The following is a 13,455-nucleotide window of genomic DNA, read 5'->3' as shown; positions in this document are numbered from 1 at the left end:
GCACTAGGGGCATTTTATTTTTGGAGCACTATTGTAGTATTATTATTACTGGGGGCACAACAGGGGACGTTATTATTGCTGGAGGCACTATACTGGACCTTATTATTGGGGGTACAATAGAGGAGATTATTATTTGAGGCACTGTAGGGGCAATCTTATTACTAGAGGCATTTTAGAGGACATTATTACTGGGGGCACTATAGGGGGTATTATTCTTATTTCTAGGGGTAATTTAGCAGACATTATTATTACTGGGGGCACTATATGGGGCAGTGGCGTAACTAGATATCACTGGGCCCCACAGCAAACTTTTGAATTGGGCCCCTATCAGTAACTTCTTCACAACCCTCTACTCCAATGCAACCCCCACTCCTGTGGCTACTAAAGATCGCTCACTCAGAAGAGGCCCAGCAGCTGCTCAGTCTATTTCCTGTGTATACTGTATATACTGTCACTGTATATAATGTCATTGTATAATACTTTAAGTCCTCCACCTGGATGGGCCCCTTCTGAGTAGGGGCCCCAAAGCAGCCACTTCCCCTGCTTCCCCTATAGCTACGCCCTTGATATGGGGCAATATATAGGTATTATTATTCATGTAGGCATTTTTACTACTGGGGGTACTATTTTTTCAGCAGTATAGTATTTGTGGTCATTGGGAAACACAGTTGGCACATCAGGATGGGGAGTTTGTGTTGAGAAAAGGCAGTACATTGTGCTACACTTTGGTATTTGGTTCTGCTGGAGCAGTAAACTTTGCTGCACTGTGGTATTTTGGTTTGCTTGTTTTGCCCCCTATAGTACCCCTAGTATTACAATATTCCCTCAGTAATGTCCCCTGTAGTCCCCTAAGTAGTAATATTCCTTTATAGTCCTCTAGTAATGCCCCTAAAGTGCCCAAGTCATTAATGCTCTCTACTGTGCTGCCAATAGTGCCCCAGTAATGCCCCTTTAAGTGCCCTCAGTGAGCAATGCCCCCTATTGTGCTGCCATTAATGCACCCTATAGTGCCCCAGTAAACCTCCCCTACAGGGCATCAGTAAAGCCACTCTATACTACCTAGTAACCCCCCCATCCCCCATAGTGGCCTGAAGCCTTGGAGGGTAAACGGCAGGGAGCCATCAGCTCCCATTCCATACCATATCACATTCTTGAGGAAGGCAATACACAGTGGCGTAACTAGAACTGACTGGGCCCCACAGAATTTTTTTTTAATTGGCCCCCTCAGCAACTTCTTTGCAACATATTTTTTCCCATGCAACCCCCACTCCTGCAGCTAGTCAGTAATCAAGTGATCTTTATTTTTATTGAATCGTTTAATTTATTTTTAATATGGGGAAATGAGGTGATTTAAATTTATTTATTTTTTTATATTTCAAAACATGTTTTTCAACTTTTTTTTTACACATATTTTAAGTTTCCTTGAGGGGCATTAACAAGCGATTGTTATATCACTTGTTCTATAAACTTACCATTGCACCTATGGGAGTTGAGCTATTTTGCTATGGAGCCCTGGCACCTACAGACCTCCATAGGAAATACTGATGTGATAGCCTTGGATCCTTCAAAGGGACTGCAGCTATCATAAGGGATAAACAACTCGCCTAATCTCAGTGCTCAGGGAAAACTGCCTCAGATGCCGTGGACACAATTAACCACAGCATCGGAGGGGTTAAATGTCTGTGATCAGCATTATTGTTGACATTGGTCTCTTTAAAACAGCAGAAACCTGGCGGCTTTGGCACCTGCTGCACTCAGGAGTGTGCGCCATTTTAAAAAGAACAAACCTCAAGGGGCTAAAGGGGTTGTCCAGGATTAGAAAAACAGCGCCACACCTGTTCACAGGTTGTATGAAGTGTTGCAATTTAGCCGTATTCACTTGAAAGGTGCTAAGCTGCAAAACCAAGAAAAACCCGTGGACAAGAGTGGGGGTGGTTCTGGGTAAAAAAAAAAATCTGGTCCTTTTTCTACATTCACACAACCCGTTAAAGAAATGTCCCAGGATGTGCAAATTTGCAATATATCTTTTACCGTTTTTCATGATCTTCCTAGGCCTTAAATAGAGTCAGTTGCCCACAAATCCAATTTCAAAGTAAGCATACCACCATTTATGAAAGGTGCCCCGAAACATGACTATATCTTTCTTGTGAAAATCCCATCCTCTAATTCTAAGAAATGCTTCTTTGTATTTTTATACAAATAATGTTTTCGGTGCACCATGGGCATGGCACTCCATTGCGCCACTATCTGTGCCTGAAATACACCTAAGTTAGGCGTATTTCAGCATAGTAAATGACCCCCTTAGTCTTCCATAACACTACCCAGCGCCTCTCTGTCTCAGTCCCTGAGATTTTACAGTAGGTAGCAATGCCACAGAGGAAGCCACGTGCACTGAACCCACCGCCCACATTGCACTGAAAACGTAATTTACATAACAAAGAAGATTTCTTGGGATTAGAGAACCGGATTTGCAAGGCAAAGGTATAGCTATGTTTCATGGCCTCTACTCTACTTGGCAGTATACTTTGACACTGGTTTTGGAGGTGACAGGATTCTCTTAAGAAGTGCAGGTGCTAATGACAGCCATAACGGTGATCATCCAGCTTTACTAGGAACACATACAAACTGCGTGACAGCCACGTCCCACAGATTAATGACTGTATAGAGGTAGAAGCAATAAACAAATTCCATGTTTTCCACATGTAGTATTCTTTTATTCTCAGTGGTTTCGTTTCCTTTAAAGTGGTTGGCCACCCTTGGGGAGCTGGGGGCAAACGCCCCTCCAGGCTAAGCCTGCAAAAGGGAAGCATACTTACCTGCTCCCTGTTACTAGGTCCCGGCTCCTTCACTCCCTGTCCTCTACAGTCTCTCTCTGGTCCCCTACTGTCAACATCAGCTTTGACACCACTGCAGCCAACGACTGGCTGCAGAAGTGACCTGCTCTACTTTCATCATATAAATTGGTCACATGATGAAAGGGGGACAACTCAAAGCAGATGTTAGGGACCAGAGTGAGGCAGCCGAGGCTGGGGTTCAAAGGAGCCAGCTTCAGAGACCAGGTAAGTATGCTTCCCTTTATAGGTCTGGCCAGGAGGGGGGTTTGTCAAAGGCCACCAAAAAGGTGGCCAACCACTTTAAGTAAAGAGCACAATATTAGGAAGGCTATAGCGAGTACATGCCAATGATGTGCTTTATAGAGAATTCATGTTGATCTCTTCTCTGCCTCAGATAATTCATGAAGTATTGGTACAATCCAGGAATCAGTACAAAAGACAGGGCAGGCAACACAGGGTCTATCCAAGGAACAGGTAAAGGAAAGGTCAGGTAGCAAAGGGTCAAACCTGGTTAAACCTGAGGCAAACGAACAGGGGAATGGTGCACCTTTGCAGGAAATTAGCAACTAGAAACTATTGCTCAGGCAAGCTAGCTTTAGCTGGATAGATTTAGGATGCGATCATTAAGAGTCGGAGGAAGCGTGCTCTGCTCTGTCCAGGGCTGACAGAGCCACTGGAGATGAAGAGGAGGAGGCAGAGCAGCATGGAACAGTGAGACAACCCATGAGCACAGACAACTAGAGCACAGGAGGGAAGAAATGGATCAGCACTCCAACCGGCCGTGACTGCAAGCGTCATAGTTTAACTTTAAACAGAGCAAAAATTCTGTTTGGCGTCCCTCTGACAACAGAATTTCCCAGAAGACAAAAGTGACAGCAATATTGTAGGTATGCTGTAATCTTCTCTGGACCATGGAATATACAGTATACTCATACAGTGCCTCCTCCATGTTTTTTTAGAATATGACTTGCTCTTGTCGACGGCAGAACCTTCTCTTCTCCACTTGCAACCAGTTTCCTGGTCATGTGCCTCACTATATCAGGGGGTTTAGTACTCATATGTGGAATACCAGCTGCATGCCTATATAATGTCATACCAGAACCCTAATATATAGCTTTTAATAGATTATGGAGAGACATATGAAATTCTGGCTTTGTTGGCCAGTGACCAATCACAGTTCAGGTTTCATTTTTTTAACAGCAGAAGGTGAAATAAAAACTGTGCTGTGATTGGTTGCTATGTGTTCCCTAAGTAATGATATAGAATGATGATGTCACACAAGTCGTGATGTCACAATATGAAGAGCTGATAAAAGTTCTGGTTCTGGCCACATTCCCTGAGGGTGATAAAGTTTGTGGAGTAAGGATTTTGCTTTTCTACGGAGCAAAATGTCTAAATATAAGCGCAAACGTTTGTTTGTTATCGAGTCTGATACAGACGACTGCGGCCACGATGACCAGGTGAGTGACGGATTCTGTAAATATGGTGTCTATGGCGCGGTCACATCATACATGTAATATAAAGACTTCTCTACAGCCACACAGTCACAACAGTATTCTGGTTTACATCCAGTAACCTGGGGATAAACCCAGTTATACCAGTATGAGACACATTCCCTTATACCAGTGACAGACTGGGGAAACTTGGGCCGACCAGAGAGACTGATCTTGAAGCCACTTCTTCATCTCTATGAAGCAAATTCATGTTCTGTTTCAGTTTATCCTTATTGTTCCAAGCTGTCACCCAACCATACCAGTGCCCATATATCAGTGACCAGCAGTAATTCCAGTCTTAGCAGAGTCTATAGACGTGTACTATCCATAAAACAGTCAGCCAGTCATATATCCATGTAATGTTACTAATCAGAATAATGACCACACATGTACCAGTCATATACCAGTGCGTATAAAGTGCGCTATGCCTTACTGAATCCCATAGGTCCTCAGGGCCAGTCACATACTACACCAGGTGTATTCTACAATTTACCCAAACTAATGAGAATATATGTATATCATAATTTGATTTATAATGGAAAAATGTCAAATAAAAAAAAACTTCTTATTTTTACTATTTCCTTTGGTAGTTACTGGTCAATAAAAAGTGCCGCAGAATTCCTGCGTCCGACACAGAGGACAGCAGCGGTGATGAGCATCTCCACCAGGTGACCGGTCTCTTCTGTATAGGGGGCTCCATGGTTCCAGGTTTCTAGCTGGCATCAGTGCATTATGTCTTTACTCGGTTATTTCACTTCTTTTGTTTCATGTTTGGGTTTTTTTCTTTCTTTTTTCCAGTCTCATCCACTTATTCCAAGGTCTCCAAGGGGCCTTGAAGACGAGGATGGTGGCTCTGGTCCCTACCTGCTATACATAGAGTCAGGTATCTAATGATCACTAACTCCCTCCACTAAAATCAGAAATTAGACTTTTTACTGATTCGGAAAACTGAATGAAGTAAATGAGGATATTTGTTGTATTTTCCAGAGCCAGATTCTCCACGGTTCAGTTTTGTGCAGGAGGAGACAGAAAGGTAATTTATTTCTATATAAACCATGTTCTCTGCTTCATGTTATCTGCTCACTAGGTGGCAGTATGATTTGGTGCAGTGTTAGGTGTGTACCTGCACAAAGTTCTTATTACTCATCTCTGTTATGTTTTAGGACCAGGAGACAGGAGCGTCCCATCAATTACTGTCTCCTAAAAGATCTGTCTTCTCCCACCTCCAAATATGTGACAAACTTTCATAAGAACAAGCAGGAGCTGATAAGACGTCTCTAAAGGTTTTATAACCAAACCGTCTTTGAGAACCAGGTATACGATTATGAGAAACAATATGTGGGTGCAGTGAATGGAGGCTTGGGGGGTAGGGTTGGTGTATCTAGTATATACCTGTATGTCTGGAATCATTCCTGGATTTCGTATCCTTCATTCCTCTGTAGCTTCCTGCATATATGGACATCAGCTGGAATAAACGGCTGACAAAAACATCTGGTCGCACCGGTATCCTGGACAATAACGGAGATCGCAATACCATCATTGAGTTATCTGACAAAATCTGCGATTCTGCAGGTAGGTTTCACATCATGTACAGTGTGTAGATTTGCTGCGTTATGTCTTAAGTACTGATTGTAAGTATGTCCTCCTCTGTCCTCAGAACGACTTAGAGACATATTGATCCATGAAATGTGTCATGCTGCCTGTTGGATCATCGATGGACGGTCAGATGATCCCCATGGTTTATTATGGCAGTATTATTGTGCCAAGGCCTCGCTGGCTCACCCTGAGCTCCCACCATTTACTCAGTACCACACCTATGAGTACCACTACCCGGTGGTCTACCAGTGCTCAGGCTACGAGATGAGGTAACACATAACTTTATGATGAGTGAACATAAGCCTGATGCTGGGTGAAGGTTGTGCTCTGGTATTTCTGGACTCTTGCTCCTTGTGTATGTAGGATGTATTAGTTACCACCACAGCTTGCTTTGCTGATATCCAGACATGAAAAGAGTTCTGTAACTGATTTTGGATATGTTTGAGCTTTCAGGATTTGTCTTTAATCTAATTTGTCTCTCACTCTAGAATTGGACGTTGGTCGGAATCTCTCAACACCGAGAAGTTTGTGTGTGGCTCCTGTTCCAACAAGATAATTCTTGTGAGCCGCACCTAAAAAGATCCATCAGTGACCATTATGTCCTATCACCAGCCAGGACATAGGCCGAGCTAAGATGGCAGCACATGGACTATGTCATCCAGAAGATCTGTGGAAATTCCAATCTCTACTTTCCACCAAAATAACAACTTTTGATCATTTCTGGGGCAGCACGGTGGCTCAGTGGTTAGCACTGTTGCCTTGCAGCGCTGGGTCCTAGATCCTATTAAGAACAAGAGCTGCATGGAGTTTGTATGTTCTCCCCGTGCTCGCGTGGGTTTCCTCCGGGCACTCCGGTTTCCTCCCACAATCCAAAAATATACAAATAGGTTAATTGGCTTCATTCCAAATTGTCCCAAATATAAATGATGGTCATTTCCTATACAGCGCAGCAGAATATGTTGGTGCTATATGATCAACAGGAAATAAGTCCTTCATGAAATAAAATCTATTACAGCTTAAGTTTTTATAGTTATGTTGCATGATTTCAGCCTTTCAATATACAGATCATTTAGAGAAGAATTATGGCTCATGGAATTGCCATCTACAAGATTCATAAGCATCACAATGCTGTGTAGGTATTTTCCAGGGGTATTTCAGTAAGAACAAGTTATACCATATTCACTGGATAGGGAATAGCTGTTTAATCAGTGGGGGTTTTGTGTCCCCCTACCGATATGAATGGTGTGGTGGTCAGCATGTACGCTGCCTCTCCATTCATCTCTAAGGGTCGGCCAGGACAGTAGCCCTGTAGAGTTCAAATGGAGTGGCAGCACACATGCTCGACCACCACTCCATTCAAACAGAGGACACGAGACTCCAGTTCTTATTATTGGATCCAGCAGCTGGACCCCACCAATCCAGCAGTTTTACATTATGCACCCTGAATACCCTTAGGGTCCCTGATCACAGCCACTGTATCCCTCCACACTTCAGCAGCTGGAATTGTATGGTCCCATGGAAGTAATCTCTCACAAATGACACCAATACAAAAGAACAGAGCAGGATTTGGTCACGACAAACCCAGCACACTTCTACCACCATCTGGCCAAGAGCCCACGACTGTCACTACTTTCTGTGTTATGCTTCCTTCTGCAGGTTGTCTGCTTCAAGGAGCCCCAGTCCCACCAGTAGCCCGGGACCCCATGGGGGTGGCAAGTTCATGTCGGATTTTTCAAAAAAAACAAATCTGCCTCGGTTATAAATTTAAATGCCATAGACCTGCTGGCGGTTTAGCCCCATTCAATGGAGCTAAACTGTGAGCTAACATCAGTTGCAATTTCCAGGCTTGTCAATGCGAACCTCACGGCAAATTTCACTGTCAAAAGATTATGTGTGAACAGGGCTTAAATCTGCTTTTTCAACACTTTTTGCTCCATACTAGACAATTTGAAAAAGTGCCTAGACAAGGCTCGATGCTTCTCATGTTATAAAATTTTGGTGCTAAATATTGGTCTAATGTAAGTCAACCAACAGCTGGTGTAAGGAAGGGAAAAATGTCTGCCATGTCTACCAGGACTTGTCAGATCTATAATATAGTTTGAGCTACTGTGACAAATTTGATACATCTTCTGCCTGCCTGGTTCAGCTGTCTAAACACAAGGGATCATGCATACGGACGTGTTTTGCGGTCCGCAAATCAAAGAACCGCAAAACACGGATCCCAGCCGAGTGCATGCCAGTATTTATTTTTTAACTTGTGTAGAAATATCCTATTTTTGTCTAGAAAACACACAAGAATAGGACATCTACATCTTTTGCGGCCCCATTGAAATTAATGGGTCCGCATCCGATCCACAAAAAATGCAGATCAGATGGAGACAGAAACTATGGCCGTGTGCATGAGCCCTAAAACAGTAGTAATAAATCTCCTTCATAGTTTTAACAAGAGCCAGGCACAGGGAGAATCACAGATCGGCTTGAATGACAATTCTCTTCCTATATGCAATTTTAGGAACATTGTGAGCCACATTCTTTTTCTAAGTCTCATTCCTTTTCAAAATGCTGACATATTCTGCAGCACTTTACAAATTTCATCATTGCCTTCTATCTCCAATGGAGCTCACAATCTAAGTTCCTACCAGTATGTCTTTGGAGTGCGGGAGGAAATCGGTGCAAACACGGAGAAAACATACAAACTCCATGTAGATGTTGTCCTTGGTCAGTGCTAACCACTGAGCCACCATGCTGCCCACTCTGCTAAGGCCTCATGCACACAGCTTTAGCCATTTTTGGGTTCCACAAAATACAGATATTGGCTGTGTGTATTCTGTACTGCGGATATAGAATAAACATAAACGGACAATTCAGGCTTACACTTGTTTTCACCTACAGGTAAATTGTTGCCCTACACTGTTTATTCGTGTACTGATCACCAATATGCTGGTGTAACTAAATTGAATAACCCCCAGGAGGGAAAAAAAAAATGTAAATTGGAAGCATGTGTGTGGAGATTAATGAATTTAGCCCTAATATTTCGTTCTCACCCATTGATATATATGTTTTTTCAAAATGCTATGCTAGGTTGATGGTAGAACAAATGTTGTACAGTTTTCACTTATTCTAACCCCCCCCCCCCCCCCCCAAAAAAAAAAAAAGGTCTCTGTGAAAATGGGAAAAAAGTAATGTCCTTGCAGGTAGCTGCTTTTGAGGTTTGCAGTAGCTTCAGTTCTGCTAGGAGGCACAGCCAGCCTCAGCTCCTCACTTCTCACTCCCTGGCTGACAGCTTTCCCTGCTTGTCCTTATTCTACACACACAATTCTTCTTTGTAATAGCCTTAACCTTCAATGTCCCTGGCAGTAGAATAAAAGCTTGACTGATTTCTGACAGTCCCTGATTGTTTTTTTTACTCTCTCTCTGACTCCCTAAGATCATTTTTCTAGCAGACACTGTAAGACCCAACCACCCTTACAGCCAAGCACAGAATGGCGTTCTGCTAGAGTACCTGCCTGCCTGCTGCACCACTGATTGGCTCATCCAGGCTGTACATGTACATGTGCCAGTCATACACTGAGCAAAAATATAAACACAACACTTTCAGTTTTGCTCCCACTTTGTATGAGCTGAACTCAAAGATCTGAAACATTTTCTACATACAGGGAGTGCAGAATTATTAGGCAAGTTGTATTTTTGAGGATTAATTTTATTATTGAACAACAACCATGTTCTCAATGAACCCAAAAAACTCATTAATATCAAAGCTGAATATTTTTGGAAGTAGTTTTTAGTTTGTTTTTAGTTTTAGCTATTTTAGGGGGATATCTGTGTGTGCAGGTGACTATTACTGTGCATAATTATTAGGCAACTTAACAAAAAACAAATATATACCCATTTCAATTATTTATTTTTACCAGTGAAACCAATATAACATCTCAACATTCACAAATATACATTTCTGACATTCAAAAACAAAACAAAAACAAATCAGTGACCAATATAGCCACCTTTCTTTGCAAGGACACTCAAAAGCCTGCCATCCACGGATTCTGTCAGTGTTTTGATCTGTTCACCATCAACATTGCGTGCAGCAGCAACCACAGCCTCCCAGACACTGTTCAGAGAGGTGTACTGTTTTCCCTCCTTGTAAATCTCACATTTGATGATGGACCACAGGTTCTCAATGGGGTTCAGATCAGGTGAACAAGGAGGCCATGTCATTAGATTTTCTTCTTTTATACCCTTTCTTGCCAGCCACGCTGTGGAGTACTTGGACGCGTGTGATGGAGCATTGTCCTGTATGAAAATCATGTTTTTCTTGAAGGATGCAGACTTCTTCCTGTACCACTGCTTGAAGTACTCCGGATATTGCCGCCTGTCTTTGGATCCGTCTTCTCTGCTGCCGCAGCACCTTCAGCTAAGTGTGCAGACATTGTAGTGTATCTGTTTGTTTTCTGACCGGATCCGAGGCGACCACGGTTCCCTCCATATACTGAGCAGGGCACCGGTGGCCGTGCCCCTTCCACTATTGTAGGGGTTACAGTGGTCATCAGTCTTAGGTACGCGGGCATGCCTCGTTCCACCATTAGGATCCGGGTATGTGCTTAGCAGCATAGGAAAAGCTTTGAGGGTCTGACAGGGGTCACCCTTTATCCTCCCTAGTTTGGGTCCGGTCAGTGGCTCTATTTTCTGTGTATGCTCTAGTTGCTCACTTACAGCCGTGACATTATAATCCACCAAAACCGTCTCTTTTGACATGGATCCGCTTTCTGGCCTGGTTGACCGCATGCAGGGTCTTTCTTTGGAGGTAGCGGATCTCCGTCAATCTATGACTCAGCTTCAAGCATTGGGCTCTGCTCCGGCCCATGGAGTCTGTTGCGAGCCAAAGGTCTCACTTCCGGAAACGTTCTCCGGGGGCAGTGAGAATTTTGTTCGCTTCAGAGAGGCATGCAAACTCCATTTTTGCTTGTGTCCCCATTCCTCTGGTAATGAAGAGCAGAGGGTGAGGATTGCCATCTCCCTGCTCAGGGGTAATGCTCAGACTTGGGCATTTTCGCTGCCATCAGGGGATCCCTCCCTTCGATCCGTGGAAAGATTTTTTGTGGCCCTGGGGCAGATATATGATGACCCGGATCGTGTTGCGCTGGCCGAATCTAACTTACGTTTTTTATGCCAGAACAAACTGTCTGCAGAGTTTTACTGTTCTGAATTTCGGAGATGGGCAGCTGATTCAGGTTGGAATGATGCTGCACTCCGGAGTCAGTTCTGTCATGGTCTCTCAGAGAGATTGAAAGATGCGTTTGCTTTCCATGAGAGACCAACGTCCTTAGAGTCTGCCATGTCATTGGCGGTACGCCTTGACAGGCGTCTAAGAGAAATAAATGAGACCTCTCTGTCCAGCCATTGTCAGTCTAGGGGCAGTGGTGCGGACTCATTCAGTGTGCAAGGGCCTCATCCTGTCTCGGTCCCCTCTGAGGAGGAGCCCATGCAGCTAGGTCGACTTGCCCCTGATAAAAGAGGATTTAGTCCTCACAGTATGGTGTGTTTTTGTTGTGGGGGCATAGGTCATTTGGCAAATGTTTGTCCGTCTAGGAGATTCTTGAACTGTACTAAGAGCGATAATAAGAGAAAAACCTCAAAAGGTAAATCATCAAACTCTGCTTCATCTGCTACTTTGGGCAAAGTTGATGTAGGAATTGATGCTTTTCCTCTGACCTGCAGTTCCCGTTTTCTCCTGTCTGCCAGGGTGGCGCTAGAGAGCAAAGTCATTTCTTGTGAGATTTTTGTCGATAGTGGAGCGGCCGTCAATCTTATTGACACTCAATTTGTAGCCATGCATGGTTTTCAGGTTTGTACATTAGAAAAGGATATACCTGTTTTTGCTATTGACTCTGCTCCACTCTCACAGAGATCTCTGAAGGGCATTGTTCACAATATCCGGTTGGCTGTGGGTGACACTCATGTGGAGGATATATCTTGTTTTGTCCTTAACGGATTGCCTTCTCCTCTAGTTTTGGGGTTACCCTGGCTCACTAGACATAACCCCACTATTGATTGGCAAGGAAGGCAAATAAATGAGTGGAGTGACTTTTGTAGAGAGAATTGTCTCACAGCGACTTTTGCAGAGGTGTCTACTAAAACTGTGCCATCATTTCTCTCTGATTTCTCAGACGTGTTTTCCGAGAGCGGTGTTCAGGAGCTACCTCCTCATCGGGAGTTTGACTGTCCCATTAACCTCATTCCCGGCGCCAAGCTGCCAAAAGCACGCCTCTACAATCTCTCACAACCGGAAAGAATCGCAATGCGAACCTATATCTCCGAGAGTCTCGATAAGGGGCATATTCGTCCCTCAAAATCACCTGTTGCCGCTGGTTTTTTTTTTGTTAAAAAAAAGATGGCTCTCTGAGACCTTGCCTAGATTTTAGGGAGCTGAACCGTATCACGATTCGTGATCCCTATCCCCTTCCTCTGATCCCGGACCTCTTCAACCAAATTGTTGGGGCCAAGATGTTTTCCAAATTGGATTTGAGAGGCGCGTACAACCTGGTCAGGGTCAGAGAGGGGGATGAATGGAAAACGGCCTTTAATACCCCTAACGGGCATTTCGAGAATCTCGTTATGCCTTTTGGCCTGATGAATGCTCCGGCCGTCTTTCAGCATTTTGTTAACAGTATTTTCTACCATTTAATGGGGAAATTTGTATTGGTGTATCTTGATGATATTTTGATTTTTTTCCCCTGATGTTCAGACCCATCAGGATCATCTTTTTCAGGTTCTGCAGATTCTGCGGGAAAATAAATTGTACGCCAAGCTGGAGAAATGTGTTTTTATGGTATCAGAGATTCAATTTCTGGGTTTTCTCCTCTCTGCTTCTGGTTTTCGCATGGATCCGGAGAAGGTCCGTGCTGTACTTGAGTGGGAGCTTCCCGAGAATCAGAAGGCATTGATGCGCTTTCTGGGTTTTGCGAACTATTACAGAAAGTTCATTTTGAATTATTCCTCTGTTGTCAAACCCCTCACTGACATGACAAAAAAGGGGGCGGATTTTTCCTCTTGGTCGGAGGAGGCGCTTGCAGCCTTTTCTAAGATTAAAGAGAGTTTTGCGTCTGCTCCCGTCTTGGTGCATCCCGATGTTTCCTTACCTTTTATTGTTGAGGTGGATGCTTCCGAGGTGGGTGTGGGTGCGGTTTTGTCCCAGGGCCCTTCTCCTGCCAAATGGCGACCCTGTGCCTTTTTCTCTAAAAAACTCTCCCCGGCAGAGAAAAACTATGATGTGGGAGATAGGGAGTTGTTGGCCGTCAAGTTGGCTTTCGAGGAATGGCGCCATTGGTTGGAGGGGGCCAGGCACCCTATCACCGTTTTTACCGACCATAAGAATCTGGCATACTTGGAGTCGGCCAGGCGTATGAATCTGAGACAGGCCAGATGGTCTCTGTTCTTCTCCAGATTCAATTTTGTCGTTACATTCCGCCCTGGGATCAAAAATGTGAAGGCTGATGCTCTCTCTCGCTGTTTTCCGGGAGGGGGAAACTCTGAGG

This window comes from Bufo bufo, chromosome 9 (assembly GCF_905171765.1).
Source record: "Bufo bufo chromosome 9, aBufBuf1.1, whole genome shotgun sequence".
Taxonomy (NCBI): domain Eukaryota; kingdom Metazoa; phylum Chordata; class Amphibia; order Anura; family Bufonidae; genus Bufo; species Bufo bufo.
Note: the sequence above shows the minus strand (reverse complement) of the source record.